The sequence below is a fragment of the Podarcis cretensis genome, assembly GCF_951804945.1.
Source record: "Podarcis cretensis genome assembly, chromosome: 3".
Classification (NCBI taxonomy): domain Eukaryota; kingdom Metazoa; phylum Chordata; class Lepidosauria; order Squamata; family Lacertidae; genus Podarcis; species Podarcis cretensis.
The window spans coordinates 98159667-98172476 of NC_137172.1; the positions used below are offsets into that span (position 1 = coordinate 98159667).

General features: G+C 45.4%; 1 long non-coding RNA gene across 2 annotated transcripts in view; it reads right to left on the minus strand.

Moving 5' to 3' along the window:
• The window catches only part of LOC307212764, a 272381-nt gene that overhangs the window by 66682 nt on the left and 192889 nt on the right, over nucleotides 1-12810 (minus strand). The window contains exons 2-3 of one of the 2 annotated variants that reach the window (XR_013837192.1): nucleotides 6093-6207; nucleotides 2423-2491 (exon numbers count right to left, since the gene is read on the minus strand). This is a non-coding gene — a long non-coding RNA (uncharacterized lncRNA). The remainder of the gene's footprint in view (nucleotides 1-2422; nucleotides 2492-6092; nucleotides 6208-12810) is intronic. The other variant, XR_013837191.1, reaches the window with a different exon arrangement.

Here is a 12810-nt window from a genome sequence, read left to right on the forward strand (position 1 = left end):
GCTACTAGGAACAAGGAAAGCTCTTCTGTAGCAACTGACTAGATACTTTATTCCTTACTCAGATGTTTAGGTATTTATTAATCTATCTTTCTTCCTTTACCCTGTTAGGATGTACAAATCACATCACATCAACAATGAAGGGATTTAAAGGTTCCTGGTCGTAACATAGCCATGCCTGACCATTTAATTTCAGTTCTTCCATTCATTCATTTATTGCATTGATCTCCCATCTTTTATCCAAGGAGCTTGAGGTGGCATGCACGGTTCTCTCCCTGGGAGGGAGGTAAGATTACTACAAATATGGTATCTCAACACAACGTCTTTGTAAGGTAGACCACCCTTATGCCCATATCATTGGGGAGAAAGAAGCAAGGCTGAGAAACGGTGGCTTTTTTTACAATCACCGAGACTGCTTGGAATAGCTCATGCTTTTAATCCTACACCAAAGTACATATGTATCAGAAACATGCAATATTTATAAAAGAGGTGCTTGTGTGGAGAGAAGGTGGGGGGAGAAATCAGCTACTGCTTTATATTCTGATTGTCCAATAATAATCTGATCAGAAAACTGAATCCTTAGAAAAGAAATGTTTTATGCAGGCTCAGTCGCTGAGCCTAACAGTAGTTATGCTCATTATTTCAAGCTCCCGGCTAAACAGCCCTGCAATATTATTCAACTCCAATTAAACGAGGCATATGCAGATATCGCTAACCTGAGCATATCTAGCCTTCTTTGTATTCAGATGTTTGAGGTGCAAACAACATACCAGATGGAGGTAGGATGCTTAGAAGAGACCTATTGTGCCTAGACATCTGAATATGAACATGAACCACTCATCTGTGTCAGCACAAATGCAATCTATCTGCCACATAATAGATGACATTGACTTTTCCCTTTGATTGAAATGACTTTGCACAAGACATACCGTAATGCTATTTTTCTAATGAAAATAATCATTTTTCGAACGCTTTGGAAGCAAACCAAGGCACACATTCAGTAAGGGAGAAAAGGTGCATGAAAGACGCATGCACACAAAATATTGGGGTTGGAATGGATTGTGAGTACACCTCCAGTGATCATGACAATGGTGAATTTCTTGGCCTCCCCACACATTATTGTTATTATTGAATGATATTGTTAATGCATAGCTGTCAACGTTTTCCTTTTTTTAAGGGAAATTCCCTTATTCCGAATAGGATTCCTCGCAAGGAAAGGGAAAAGTTGACAGCTATGTTAACTACAACAGGGGCAGCTAACATGCTGCCGTCTGGATTTTTGTCAGACTACAGCTCCCAGAATCCCTAAACATTGACCTTGCTGTCTAGGGCTGATGCATCTGCAAGGCACACATTGGCTACCCTTGAAACTATGCAAAATCACTTATTTGCCCACTATGGCTCCCTTTTCAGCCACATCGTAACATCTCCAATAATCTTCATAGTGTTTCATAATCATATAGAGGTGAGTCAGACTGGAAAGAAGCCATTTTGAAGAGTTGTCCCTGGGAAACCTGTGGGGCTACAGCCTATCCACTGTTGGGGGGACATTTTGACCCAATGTGTGAACATTTGGGGAGAGCTTTTGTCCCCGAGAGGCTGTTTTGCCAGGGTCAGCTTTTCAAAACAACCCCTTGTGCAAAGCAACAAGAGAGAAACAGCTCCAGTGAATGGCCCGGGAGTTGCTTTGAAGTTCTGCTCCTGGGGAAACCGAGGCTGCGGCAAAAGCCCACTGCAAAAGTGAAAGTTGAAAGCAGCAGTGTCCCATAGAGGAGGTGGGCTTTTATACACCCACAAACACACCACCCACCCAAACACCTGGAACAGTTTAATTGGGAGCAGTATTTCAATGTATGGCAGGAACTGGGAATACTTTCTCCAGCTGAGATTTTAATCAAGAACCGTTTCTACTACTGAACATTACCAAGTCCTGGAAGTTTGTTTCTGAGCCTGAGCCCACTGGACCTTGCCAGTGTATCTCTTCATTTCAAAATAAAGAAAACTCCCTTCTGTTGCAAGAAAAAACAGCCAGTTGGGTTTTAGATTACGGCACAATCTACGTAAGTACCTTTTGAACACACAAACAGACAACAGAGAAATGATAACCAGAATCCCAAGCTTTCTGTGTGCCTCCCCTGAACTCATTTTACTAATACATTCTCAATGTAAAATAAGCCAGGTTTTTTTAAAAAAAATAGAAAAAAATGTTTAAGCCATGCACTTCCTTTTATAGGATGGTTTTATTAAAAGCATAATAGGTTTGTCCTGACTATCTTAACAATATGATGCCCTCTGGGTAGGCATTTAAACTCTTCCATTTGGAGCAAGAGAACATGAAACATACTACTCCTTGACTATAGGAAACAAGATAACGAGCCATTTTAAGCTGCCCTTTCCCCACAAAATATTATGTAGTTATGCTGACCTTAAAAGAACTCTGGTGTTCAACAGGTAGGAGAATTTTGTAGCTGGCAGCATCACTGGGTCCTGGAATCTGTTTGAAGCGACTGGCGCATAGCAATAGGAATCATCAAGTTGTTTGTTACTTACCTGTTTACAGAATAAATGTTCTGGGGACCTTTGCATTTTTATTAGAGCAACTGATTTCTATGACCCAGAAGATGCCATGTGACACACACACACACACACACACACACACACACACACACACACAGGCATTTATTAGAAAATGTGCTTAGGTTAGTGCTCGTTACATTGGATACAAATTCTATTCACCCTGATGATCCGACAAGAGCAATGTGCTCAGTGCAGGATCTACGCTGAGTGTGACCAAAATGCTCACACCCACCCTTCTGCCATGTTAAACAATCAATGAGCTGAATGGGGGGACTGGAAAAACGATGGAAGAAACATCAGCTGGAGCTTGATCTGGAATTTGCAATGTTAAAGGAAAGTGTGGAATCTGAAGTTATAATTGATTGTTTGGAACAATCCCATTTTGTGTCAGACGAATAGGAGCAGGAGGAAGATAGGAAAGGGGGAAGTGGCTAGTCACTGCTGATCTCCAGCAGGTATATTGGAGAAAGGAGATAGTGAAGAGGAGAATCTGGATTGACTTCAATGGTAGCCACTGGTGGCAAATTTCCAAGGCCACCAGATCCCCAAAGAGGCATTACTGCATTTCAAGAATCCTGATGTGTATATTTAATCTTCCTTGAAATTGGGTGATTATGCATATATTGTGTGCCTGGGAAAAGACTTGCTCTGGGGGGCTTTTAGAAATAAACATATCATCTAGTCTGCTATAACCCAAATGTATGGGTCCCTCTTTCTCCTGCTCCTTCCATCTCCCTTCCAGTTTTATTTGGCTTATCCTGACAAGACAGTGAAACTAAATGTACCTTATGTGAAAAATAACTACCAAGGTGCTCTTGCAGTCTGTTTGGAGTTAAGGGATTGGACATAGGAATATGAGCTGTTTCCCTTGCCCATCTCTTGCCGTATGGTTAATGGTTTTGATGGCACAGAGGAGAATTGTTTATAGGATTTCTTTTTAGTGCACGGTATATTAGCATCTCCCATTTTAATGCATTCCATAAATAAAAAATGATGAAATGCCAATGTTTTGCAAACTGTGTGCGGTTAACTTTATTCTGAAATCTGGCTCTCTCTCTATATATATACACACACACACAATTTGCAGCATATCTGTAATTCCCCTCTCATCTCGACCCTGTGCTGATTTTCCTAGAATGGATACTTAACCAGAAATATATCACTTTTGTGTCCCAAATAAAGTTCTGAGCTAGCATGCATCAAGCAGCATATATATAAGGCAACTGATCTATGCTGAGACATAGGAGCTGCCATTCTGAGGGAAGCCAACTATTGCTCTGCCTGAAACGAACGAAATCGTTCTTGGAATTGGAGAACTGGAAGCCAAATGGTGGCCTGCCAGGGACTTGATACAACTGCTTTTGCTACCTGGAAGTGTGGAAGCATGGCAGTTGTTAAGAACTTGACAGGCCACAGAACGTCGCTGTGTGGGTGAGGCATGGCACAGCATAGCAACATTCCCTACCCATGCTAAGTCTCCCGATTCAAGCAATCACAGGGTTGTCCGATATGTGGCCACAGGAAAAGACCTTCTTGGTGGCTGGTCCCCGACTTTGGAATGCCCTCCCTAGGCATGCCTGACTGGCTCCCTCTTTGTCACTGGCAGGCAAAGACTCTTTTATTCTGACTGCTATTTAAGGAAAGGGCTTTTTATTATTGCTCCCCTGTTTCTATTATCTGTATTTTAATAGATTTGTTTTTATATTGTTTTAATTCTATTATTTTTAATGTGGTTTTAGCTTTCTGTAATTTATCTGTGCTGTTTTAATCTGTGTAAGCTGCCTTATGTTTCCGAGCACAATTTAAATGGTTGGTGCTGGCCATTAAAGCCCTCATGGGCCTTGCCCTGTATACCTGAAGGAGTGTCTCCAACCTCATTGTTCTGATGGCCTTCTGGCCATTCCTTCACTGCCAGAAGTGAGGTTACAGGGAACCAGAGAGAGGGACTTCTCGGCAGTGGTGCCCTCCCTGTGGAACACCTTCCCATCTGATGTCAAGGAGATAAAGAACTACACAACTTTTAGAAGACATCTTAAGACAGCCCTCTATTGGGAAGTTTTTAATGTTTGATGTTATATTATTATTTTTATATGTGTTGGAAGCCGCCCAGATTATTCTAGCCTGGAAAAAAGGCAGGATATCATCATCATCATCATCATCATCATCATCATCATCATTAGCTGGAGTGATTATGTCATTTATTAGCGCACCAGAGTAACTGATGCAGTGTTCTTGCTCCAGCAAGGGAATGAGGTGATAACAAGGCTTTTAAATGTTAAGCTAGATTAACATGGAGGAAATCAGAGAATGAGAAAAATAATCAAACAGAGGCTAGGAGTTTAAACGGTAACCCTTCTTTGCAAGATTGTTTGTATTGCAAGTTAAAGGTTGCGCTGCAGCTGACTGAAGATCCTTTGTCGAAGTGCAATGTGTCTGAAGTAAGTACCAGTAAGTTCAGTGGTGCTTACTCCCAGGAAACTAGGGACAGGATTGAACTCATGCCACATGATCCAGGGATTTGAACACAGATCCCCCCAGTCAAATTCTGATACGCTTTGTTAGCTCACTATTCTAGAGCTGTTAGCTGTTCCTAATATATCAGGTATTATGTTCTGCTCATGTTTGCTCTCTCTCTGTGTGTGTGTATGTGAGAGAGAAAGAGAGAGAGAGAGCAGAAGAAGGCAGAAGCCAAAACATTTTACCTTTAAGACTTTAATCTCTCTGTTCTGTTCTTTGCTGTATAGATCTATCTATAGCTGTATCTACAGGCATAAACACAGTTGGTTGAATATTATTTTTTTTAATCAGGGTAAGAGTTTTGCAGATATAACTGATCACAAGTAGCCATGCTCTGAAAATCACAAGGATAAAAAGCACTTCCCAGGACAAAAATAAAAAAATGCACTTGTAAACCTATGGATATTTTCACATGATCACTTTATAATTTGGCAAAACAACAGGAAGGCACCTTGTGGCAACTCTTTCACATTGAAAATGGTTGAGAAAGAGATGGGAAATGGCATTTTTAATTGCATTCCAAACAGATGATATTTTAAGCTTCTTTTCCCCAAATTCGTTTCTTATTTTCTTCCCTGAACTGCCCAGGAATCACAGCCGAACCTCCTGGAAACAACATGTAATTAAATGTATAGAACACCTCTTTACCCTGCCTTTTGATGCTTGAGATATAAACTTTAAGGACACACCTTATTTCTGCGATTGTAAGTAGTTTTGAACTGTTTTTGACATTTTGACACAATGCCCCTGGGACCTTAGGGTGAAGTGCAAGAGAAGAAGACACAACAATAAAGAATAATTTGTTCTACGAATGTCACCCCATAAACATTATGGTAATCAGGCATGGCAATTTGAGCATGGGCTCAAGCGATCTACCTATGCTTTGCCCTCCAAGGTCTAACAAAACAAGCTCTGCGTTGAGCAGAAGGAAGTCCATATCTGATCTCTGAAAGCTGGTGACTAAACCTCCAACAAACACATTACTGCTTAATCTGTCCTACCTGGCCGTGGTTCCACTTGTCTCAGCCATTTCCCGCATTACCATTAAATCTCCGTTGGATGTTCTCTGCAAACAGTGCATTGACTGGCGATCCAAGTAAGAGCGGGGGACCTCTTCTAGAAAAGACAACAAATAAATAAAAGATCCCTGAGCAGTCAGACAGGCTTTGTTGTCTTAACGTTGGACATTGTGTCAACAAAGCAGTATCTGATGAAACCTCTGAAGACCTGGAACAGGCCCACCCAGTTTATGACCTGCCAAGCTGAGGGCAACACACACCAGCCATATATTGGGGTCTATCAGCAGCTTGAGGACTGTACTGTTTTTTTAGTCAATGACAGGAGTTTTTACAATACAGTGGTACCTCGGGTTACATACGCTTCAGGTTACAGACTCCGCTAACCCAGAAATAGTACCTCGGGTTAAGAACTTTGCTTCAGGATGAAAACAGAAATTGTGCTCTGGTGGCGCGGCAGCAGCAGGAGGCCCCATTAGCTAAAGTGGTGCTTCAGGTTAAGAACAGTTTCAAGTTAAGAATGGACCTCCAGAAGGAATTAAGTACTTAACTTGAGGTACCACTGTACTTGTAAGACTGATGGGCTGTCATGCAAGGTGGCTTATATTCAGCTTGGTGGATCACACAAGTGGTCTACATCTCCTCCTGCAATAAGGTATGATTTTTTAAACAAACAAACAAACAAACAAACAAACAAATATTTATTGGTTTTTAAACAAATACAAGAACCATTAAACACTGATCTAACTGTACATCTCATGGTGTACATCCCATGTCCAAACCTATGACTTAACATGACCTCTCTGCTGAGAAGATTAAACGGTCGGTATTGGTTTTGATCAGCAACATACTCAGAGGATATTATGCTTCTCTGTACTTAGCTGACAATCAGCCTCAAAATTTAAGAGATAGTTACCTTTCAGTGGTAAATTTTCAGCCACTATCAGATGAGCACAGACAGTATTTAAACCAATTCATCTCCCAGGAAGAAGTCCTAGAAAGGCTTTTCAGGATAATTTAATAAAGAATGATTTGATAACTTGCAGAAGAGCAACACAAGAGGGCTTGGCATTCAGATAACTAAAATATTGCAAGGGGGCAGGGATAATACAGCCTCCTGTGGCCCTCTGAAGACTGATAAACTTATGAGGAGTTGTTTTGCTCAGCAGCAATTTCACACGTGAACCTAAAAGACATGGACACCTCCCTTCCTCAGAAACATCTCAGGATAGTGACAAATTAAAACCACAATGACCGCTCCCCACTTAAAACGGGGGGCGCCTTTTGCGTGGACGCGTGCAGCCCTGGATCTGGAGTGGCCCCATCAGCATAGGCTTTGCCTTCCCTCAGGTGGGATACCTGGAGGTCCCCGCCTACCCCAGTGAGTTGTCCAATCCCACCTGGGGGAAGCGTTGCCAGGGAAACCAGGCCAGGTAAGGGGAGGGATTACCTGCCCACACAATAGAGGGTGGATCTTAATTGGTAATCCTCACTTGGCTCCAGAGCTTCTCCCACCCTACCCACCCTCAGTTAATGTCTTCTTTTGCAGGTTAACTTTTCTTCATAGGTTTTGCAGGTTAACCTGTCTCCACAGGTATGCGGGCGCTGCTATGATAAGGTCGCTATTAAAGGGCCGGAAAGGAATTTCCCTGCATTGGCAGGTTTCGCCTTTCCCGTAGCAAAACGGCACAACTTTGGCGGTATCAGGCCTTGGGCGGAATCCTTTAGTCCATCTTCCTCTTTGCGGCGGCGATACCAGGGTTCGGTTCCCCGTTAAAGGGGTTTTTGAAGGGAGGCTTTGGCCGTACGCCGAAAGGTCGTCATTGCTCTCCCCTGCGGCGGCGTAACGGGGGCGGCTATCTCTGCTTGAACATATGTTCTCCAGAGCCGGCCCATCCCCCCCACACATACTGGATAACCCTGATGCTCCCTAGGTCCCCGGCTGGGGACTAGGGAGGGAGAACGCCCAATGCCTGAGCCAAGGTCTACCCACATTTGAAATTTAATAAAGTTGTGGCCAATTTAATTCCATAGCACGTTGTCTAGAGTCGTTATTCCACATGACGGGGGGGTGGGACCACTCGGGATCTGGGGACTCCGCCTGTCCACGCAAAATAGAAACATAACCCTGAATGTCACTCGGTGAATGAAGATGCAGTAATTAACGCACCAGAATGCAATATCATAACGGATAGACTTAGATTTCCTAGCCTTGGATAACATAGCAGACTTTGGTTTGGTTCAGGCCAGCGGGAGCCAAGAGAAGTGGCTGGCATGGGTTTCCATTGGTTTCTCGTTGCATCGGAAATGAACTTTGTGTTGGATGCATTATTTGCAACATCACCCCAATTACCAGCTGGGGCATTTTGCTTCTGTGTTCCCCGAATTCATATCAACTCAAGCATTTGAGTTTTCTGTGAATCAGCCCTAAGAACAGTCAGTTTTTCTCTTTGTTTCTTCCCATAATAATAATAATAATAATTTATTATTTGTACCCCGCCCGTCTGGCTGGGTTTCCCCAGCCACTCGGGGCGGCTTCCAACAAAGATGAAAAATACACTAAAATGTCACATATTAAAAACTTCCCTAAACAGGGCTGCCTTCAGATGTCTTCTGAATGTCAGGTAGTTGTTTATTGCTTTGACATCTGATGGGAGGGCCGAGGGCGGGGTCCACTACCAAGAAGGCCCTCTGCCTGGTTCCCTGTAACTTGGCCTCTCGCAGTGAGGGAACCGCCAGAAGGCCCTCGGCGCTGGACCTCAGTGTCCGGGAAGAACGATGGGGGAGGAGACGCTCCTTCAGATATACTGGACCGAGGCCGTTTAGGGCTTTAAAGGTCAGCACCAACACTTTGAATTGTGCTCGGAAACGCACTGGGAGCCAATGTAGGTCTTTCAAGACTGGTGTTATATGGTCTCGGCGGCCGCTCCCAGTCACCAGTCTAGCTGCCGCGTTCTGGATTAGTTGTAGTTTCCAGGTCACCTTCAAAGGTAGCCCCACGTAGAGTGCATTGCAGTAGTCCAAGTGGGACTACTTACAAGAGAATGCCTATCCAAACAGGAACTCATTAATTCCTTGTTTAAATAGTGCCTCTCTGTTCTGTTTCCCTGGGGAATTGGACAGCACTCCTGTTCTGAAGAAGACTTCTTCTGGACTCTCCCTACAAACACTGGCAACTGAATAGGCCATTGAACCAGCATCTCCTGGGTGTCCTCAGTGCTTGGAAGAAAGACTGCCTCTCCCTGGCCATTCATCTCCTGCCTCGCTTCCTATCCATTTTAAGCCTACTTGATAACTCTCCGCTTATCTTGTCTCTTCCAATAACATTTACGCTTTACAACTACCTTATTCTCCATTCTATCCCTCCTGATGTTGTAATGCCAGACTACCTACCCTCCGAGTTGTTTTCAGATACATTAATCTTAGTTAGTAAGCTTTTATCCACACTAAACTTAGCTCTTATCCGAGTAGTTTGCCTTTATATCCTTTGCTCACTTGCTGTTGTTCTAATTCCTGCTTCTGCTCTGTTGAGTGATACAAAGAAAGCTTCAGCTGCATTCAGGAGAGGGGGACTTTTAAGACTGAGGGCCTCATTTCCTTCTGGCCAATCTTACAAGGGCCACATGATGGGGCAAGCAGGGCCCGAAGCAAAAGGCGTGAAACAACGTTCAACTGTTACCTAGCATTTCACATGCTCATACAACCCCCCCCTCTCTCAATCCTCTACCCAGGGGGAAACACTTAAGGAAGGTTCAGACCTGGGTCATTAAGGGGTGTGGTCTTTGGAGAGAGGATGTGAATGAGAAGGATGTGCTCTCTGTTACCAAAAATTCAATATGCCTTTAGGGTTCAAAAACCCAGACACCTCCCCCCATCGGGACACCCCACCACCACCACCCTGCATCTCCCTCACTCGCCCCTCCCTGCCGCTAACTCCTTCCTCGCCTGCCTGCTCCCCCTTCTTCCTTGCCCTCTCTTACTTTTGCCGTCTTTGGCCTCCTGCTCACAGTGGGAGGCTGAGTGGCCCCAGGGATATCGCGGAATGCCTGGCGACTGCTGGGGGCCCCGAAAAAGTTATGGAAGGCCTGGCAGCAGCCAGGAACATCACCAGGCATAGCGCAACCCCCAGGAGGCCACCCCAGGCCACTCAATGCACACTTCCTGTTCTGGGGCACAGCACCTTTTTAGCACCACTCTGGGCAGCTTCCAATCGAGTGTTAAAAACAATACAGCATTAAATATTAAAAGCTTCCCTAAACAGGGCTGCCTTCAGATATAATAATAGTAATAATAATAATTTATTATTTGTACCCCGCCCATCTGGCTGGGTTTCCCCAGCCACTCTGGGCGGCTTCCATAGAAACCAAAAATATACTAAAATATCATACATTAAAAACTTCCCTGAACAGGGCTGCCTTAAGATGTCTTCTGAATGTCAGGTAGTTATTTATCGCTTTGACATCTGATGGGAGGGCGTTTGCCAGGGGTTCAGGAGCAGAGGCACAGGGAAGAGAGGAGATGGAGAGCGAAGGGGAAGAATCCGAGGGGAGCGTAGGAGAAGAGGACAGTGGACCGAGGGATTCCATGAGCCTCTCCAGCGAATCGGAAGATTCACAGAAGGGGGCGCCAGTGGCCAGGGGTAGGGGGTTCCCAAGGGGAACGCCCCAGGAGCAAGGGGGCAGCAGGGACTCCCAGAGCAGTAGTTGGAAATCAGGACCAGCTTCCCCACCAGAGCAGAGTGGGGGGGAAGAGTCCCAAGGATCGGGGCCAGTGCATTCCCCACCAGGGAGAGAAGATAAGGCAGGGCTGACCACGCCTCCATCAGAAAGTCGGACAACGGAGGAGAGGTCAGATCCGGCCAGCATCCCGGAAGAGGGAAGCAGTGACAGAAGTAGTGTAACGGTCAGGAGGAAGGTCACTGGGTTGGCGCGAGAGGCAAGTTCAAATGTACAGGAGCGCGGGACAGCAGAGAATGAGGATTGGGAACCGGGTCCTAAAGCCCGACAGAGGGAGGGGGAGGAGCTAAGCGACTCAGCGTCGGAAGAGTCCAGAAAGGGGAATGCCCCAGCGGGCAGGAGGACCCAGAGGAGGAGAGAGCAGCGTAAAAGGTGGAGCAGGGCTAGGATCTTAAACTGGTGTCATAGGGGAGGAGACTCAGATGGTACTTCGCCGGTCTAGGCTTTAAGACGTAGAGCTGCGCGCTGCGGCTTTGAAATGGAAACTGAACCTCAATAAAGACTTTTGTACATAACGACAGCCTAGCGTTGGTCCTCTGTGAGCTGGGACCTAGAGGCAGCTCTGACAGCGTTCCACAGGGCGGGCGCCACTACCGAGAAGGCCCTCTGCCTGGTTCCCTGTAGCTTTGCTTCTCACAATGAGGGAACCGCCAGAAGGCCCTCGGTGCTGGACCTCAGCGTCCAGGCAGAACGATGGGGGTGGAGACGCTCCTTCAGGTATACTGGGCCGAGGTGTCTTTTAAAGATAAGATAGCTGCTTATTTCCTTCACATCTGAAGGGAGGGCGTTCCACAGGGTGGGCGCCACTACCGAGAAGGCCCTCTGTCTGGTTCCCTGTAACATCACTTCTCACCATGAGGGAACTGCCAACCCCCAAACCCGGGCATTTAATCCAAAATGTAAAATTCTACCTGGATGGGGGTGCTGGCCCCCCAAAACAGAACATGTCCAGGAAATCCCAGATGTATGGCAACCCTCTATACCTGTGCTTCCATAGGAAAGGTCACAATATACACATTCTTTGTATGTGTAGATGACCCTGAGGTGAATTTTCTTAACTCAGTTATAAGCAAGACTGTAGTTTTCTACAGGCCCCTTATACGTTCTTCTAAATTCTTTTAAACTAGGTAAAGGATGCTTGCTCTGAGATTCTTCCATTCTCCCATGTCTCCCGACACTGTCCTAGTCCTGTGCTCCCTGCATTCCTTACTGCCCATTGGATTGAATCCCAGTTTCCCCACTGGTTGTGGCATATCATACATTCGGTGTGTCTCACTCCCATCCTTGCTGCCCCTTGTTTTCTGTAGTCTTTCAGAACGGAGCCTCCATTATTGTGCCAAAGTCCTCTTTTCCTTCCAGATAATTGGTTACCGCATAAAGGCAGGCCTGGACTCCTGCTTTTCTCACCCATGCTGTGTTACAGTTTGCTTTCCAACTCATTAGGCCAGAGGCAAAACTGCCCCCTTCCCCACCCCTGAGACAAGGGTTGGTGGGGCAGGGAGGGCCAGGGCATTGCATATAGACTGAGAGATTGATTCTCTCTCTCTCTCTCTCTCTCTCTCTCTCTCTCTCTCTCTCTCTCTCTTACTTGTGGCACACTTTCCTACTTGGCTCAGTATTCAGCAGAGGGACTTTTGGTTGGGCTTTGGCCTGCTGAAGCGCATCTGGGGAGGAGGGTTCTGTTGTGATGCCTAGTCTGTGGAACCACCCTCCCCATTAAATAAGGCAGGAGCCAACTCTGCTGAAACAGCATTTTATTCAGGTTACTGATATCAGTTTTTCGGAAATTGTCTTGTTACTTAAAAGTAAGCCCAACTGCATTCAAGGAGTCTTACTCCCAGGTAAGTTGGTATATGATTGCAGCCTTGAAGCATGGAGTCAGAAGGGACCCTGAGAATCATCTAGCCCAACCCTTTGCAATGAAGGAATAGGCAGCTCTCCCTTACAGGGACCAAACCTGTGACCTT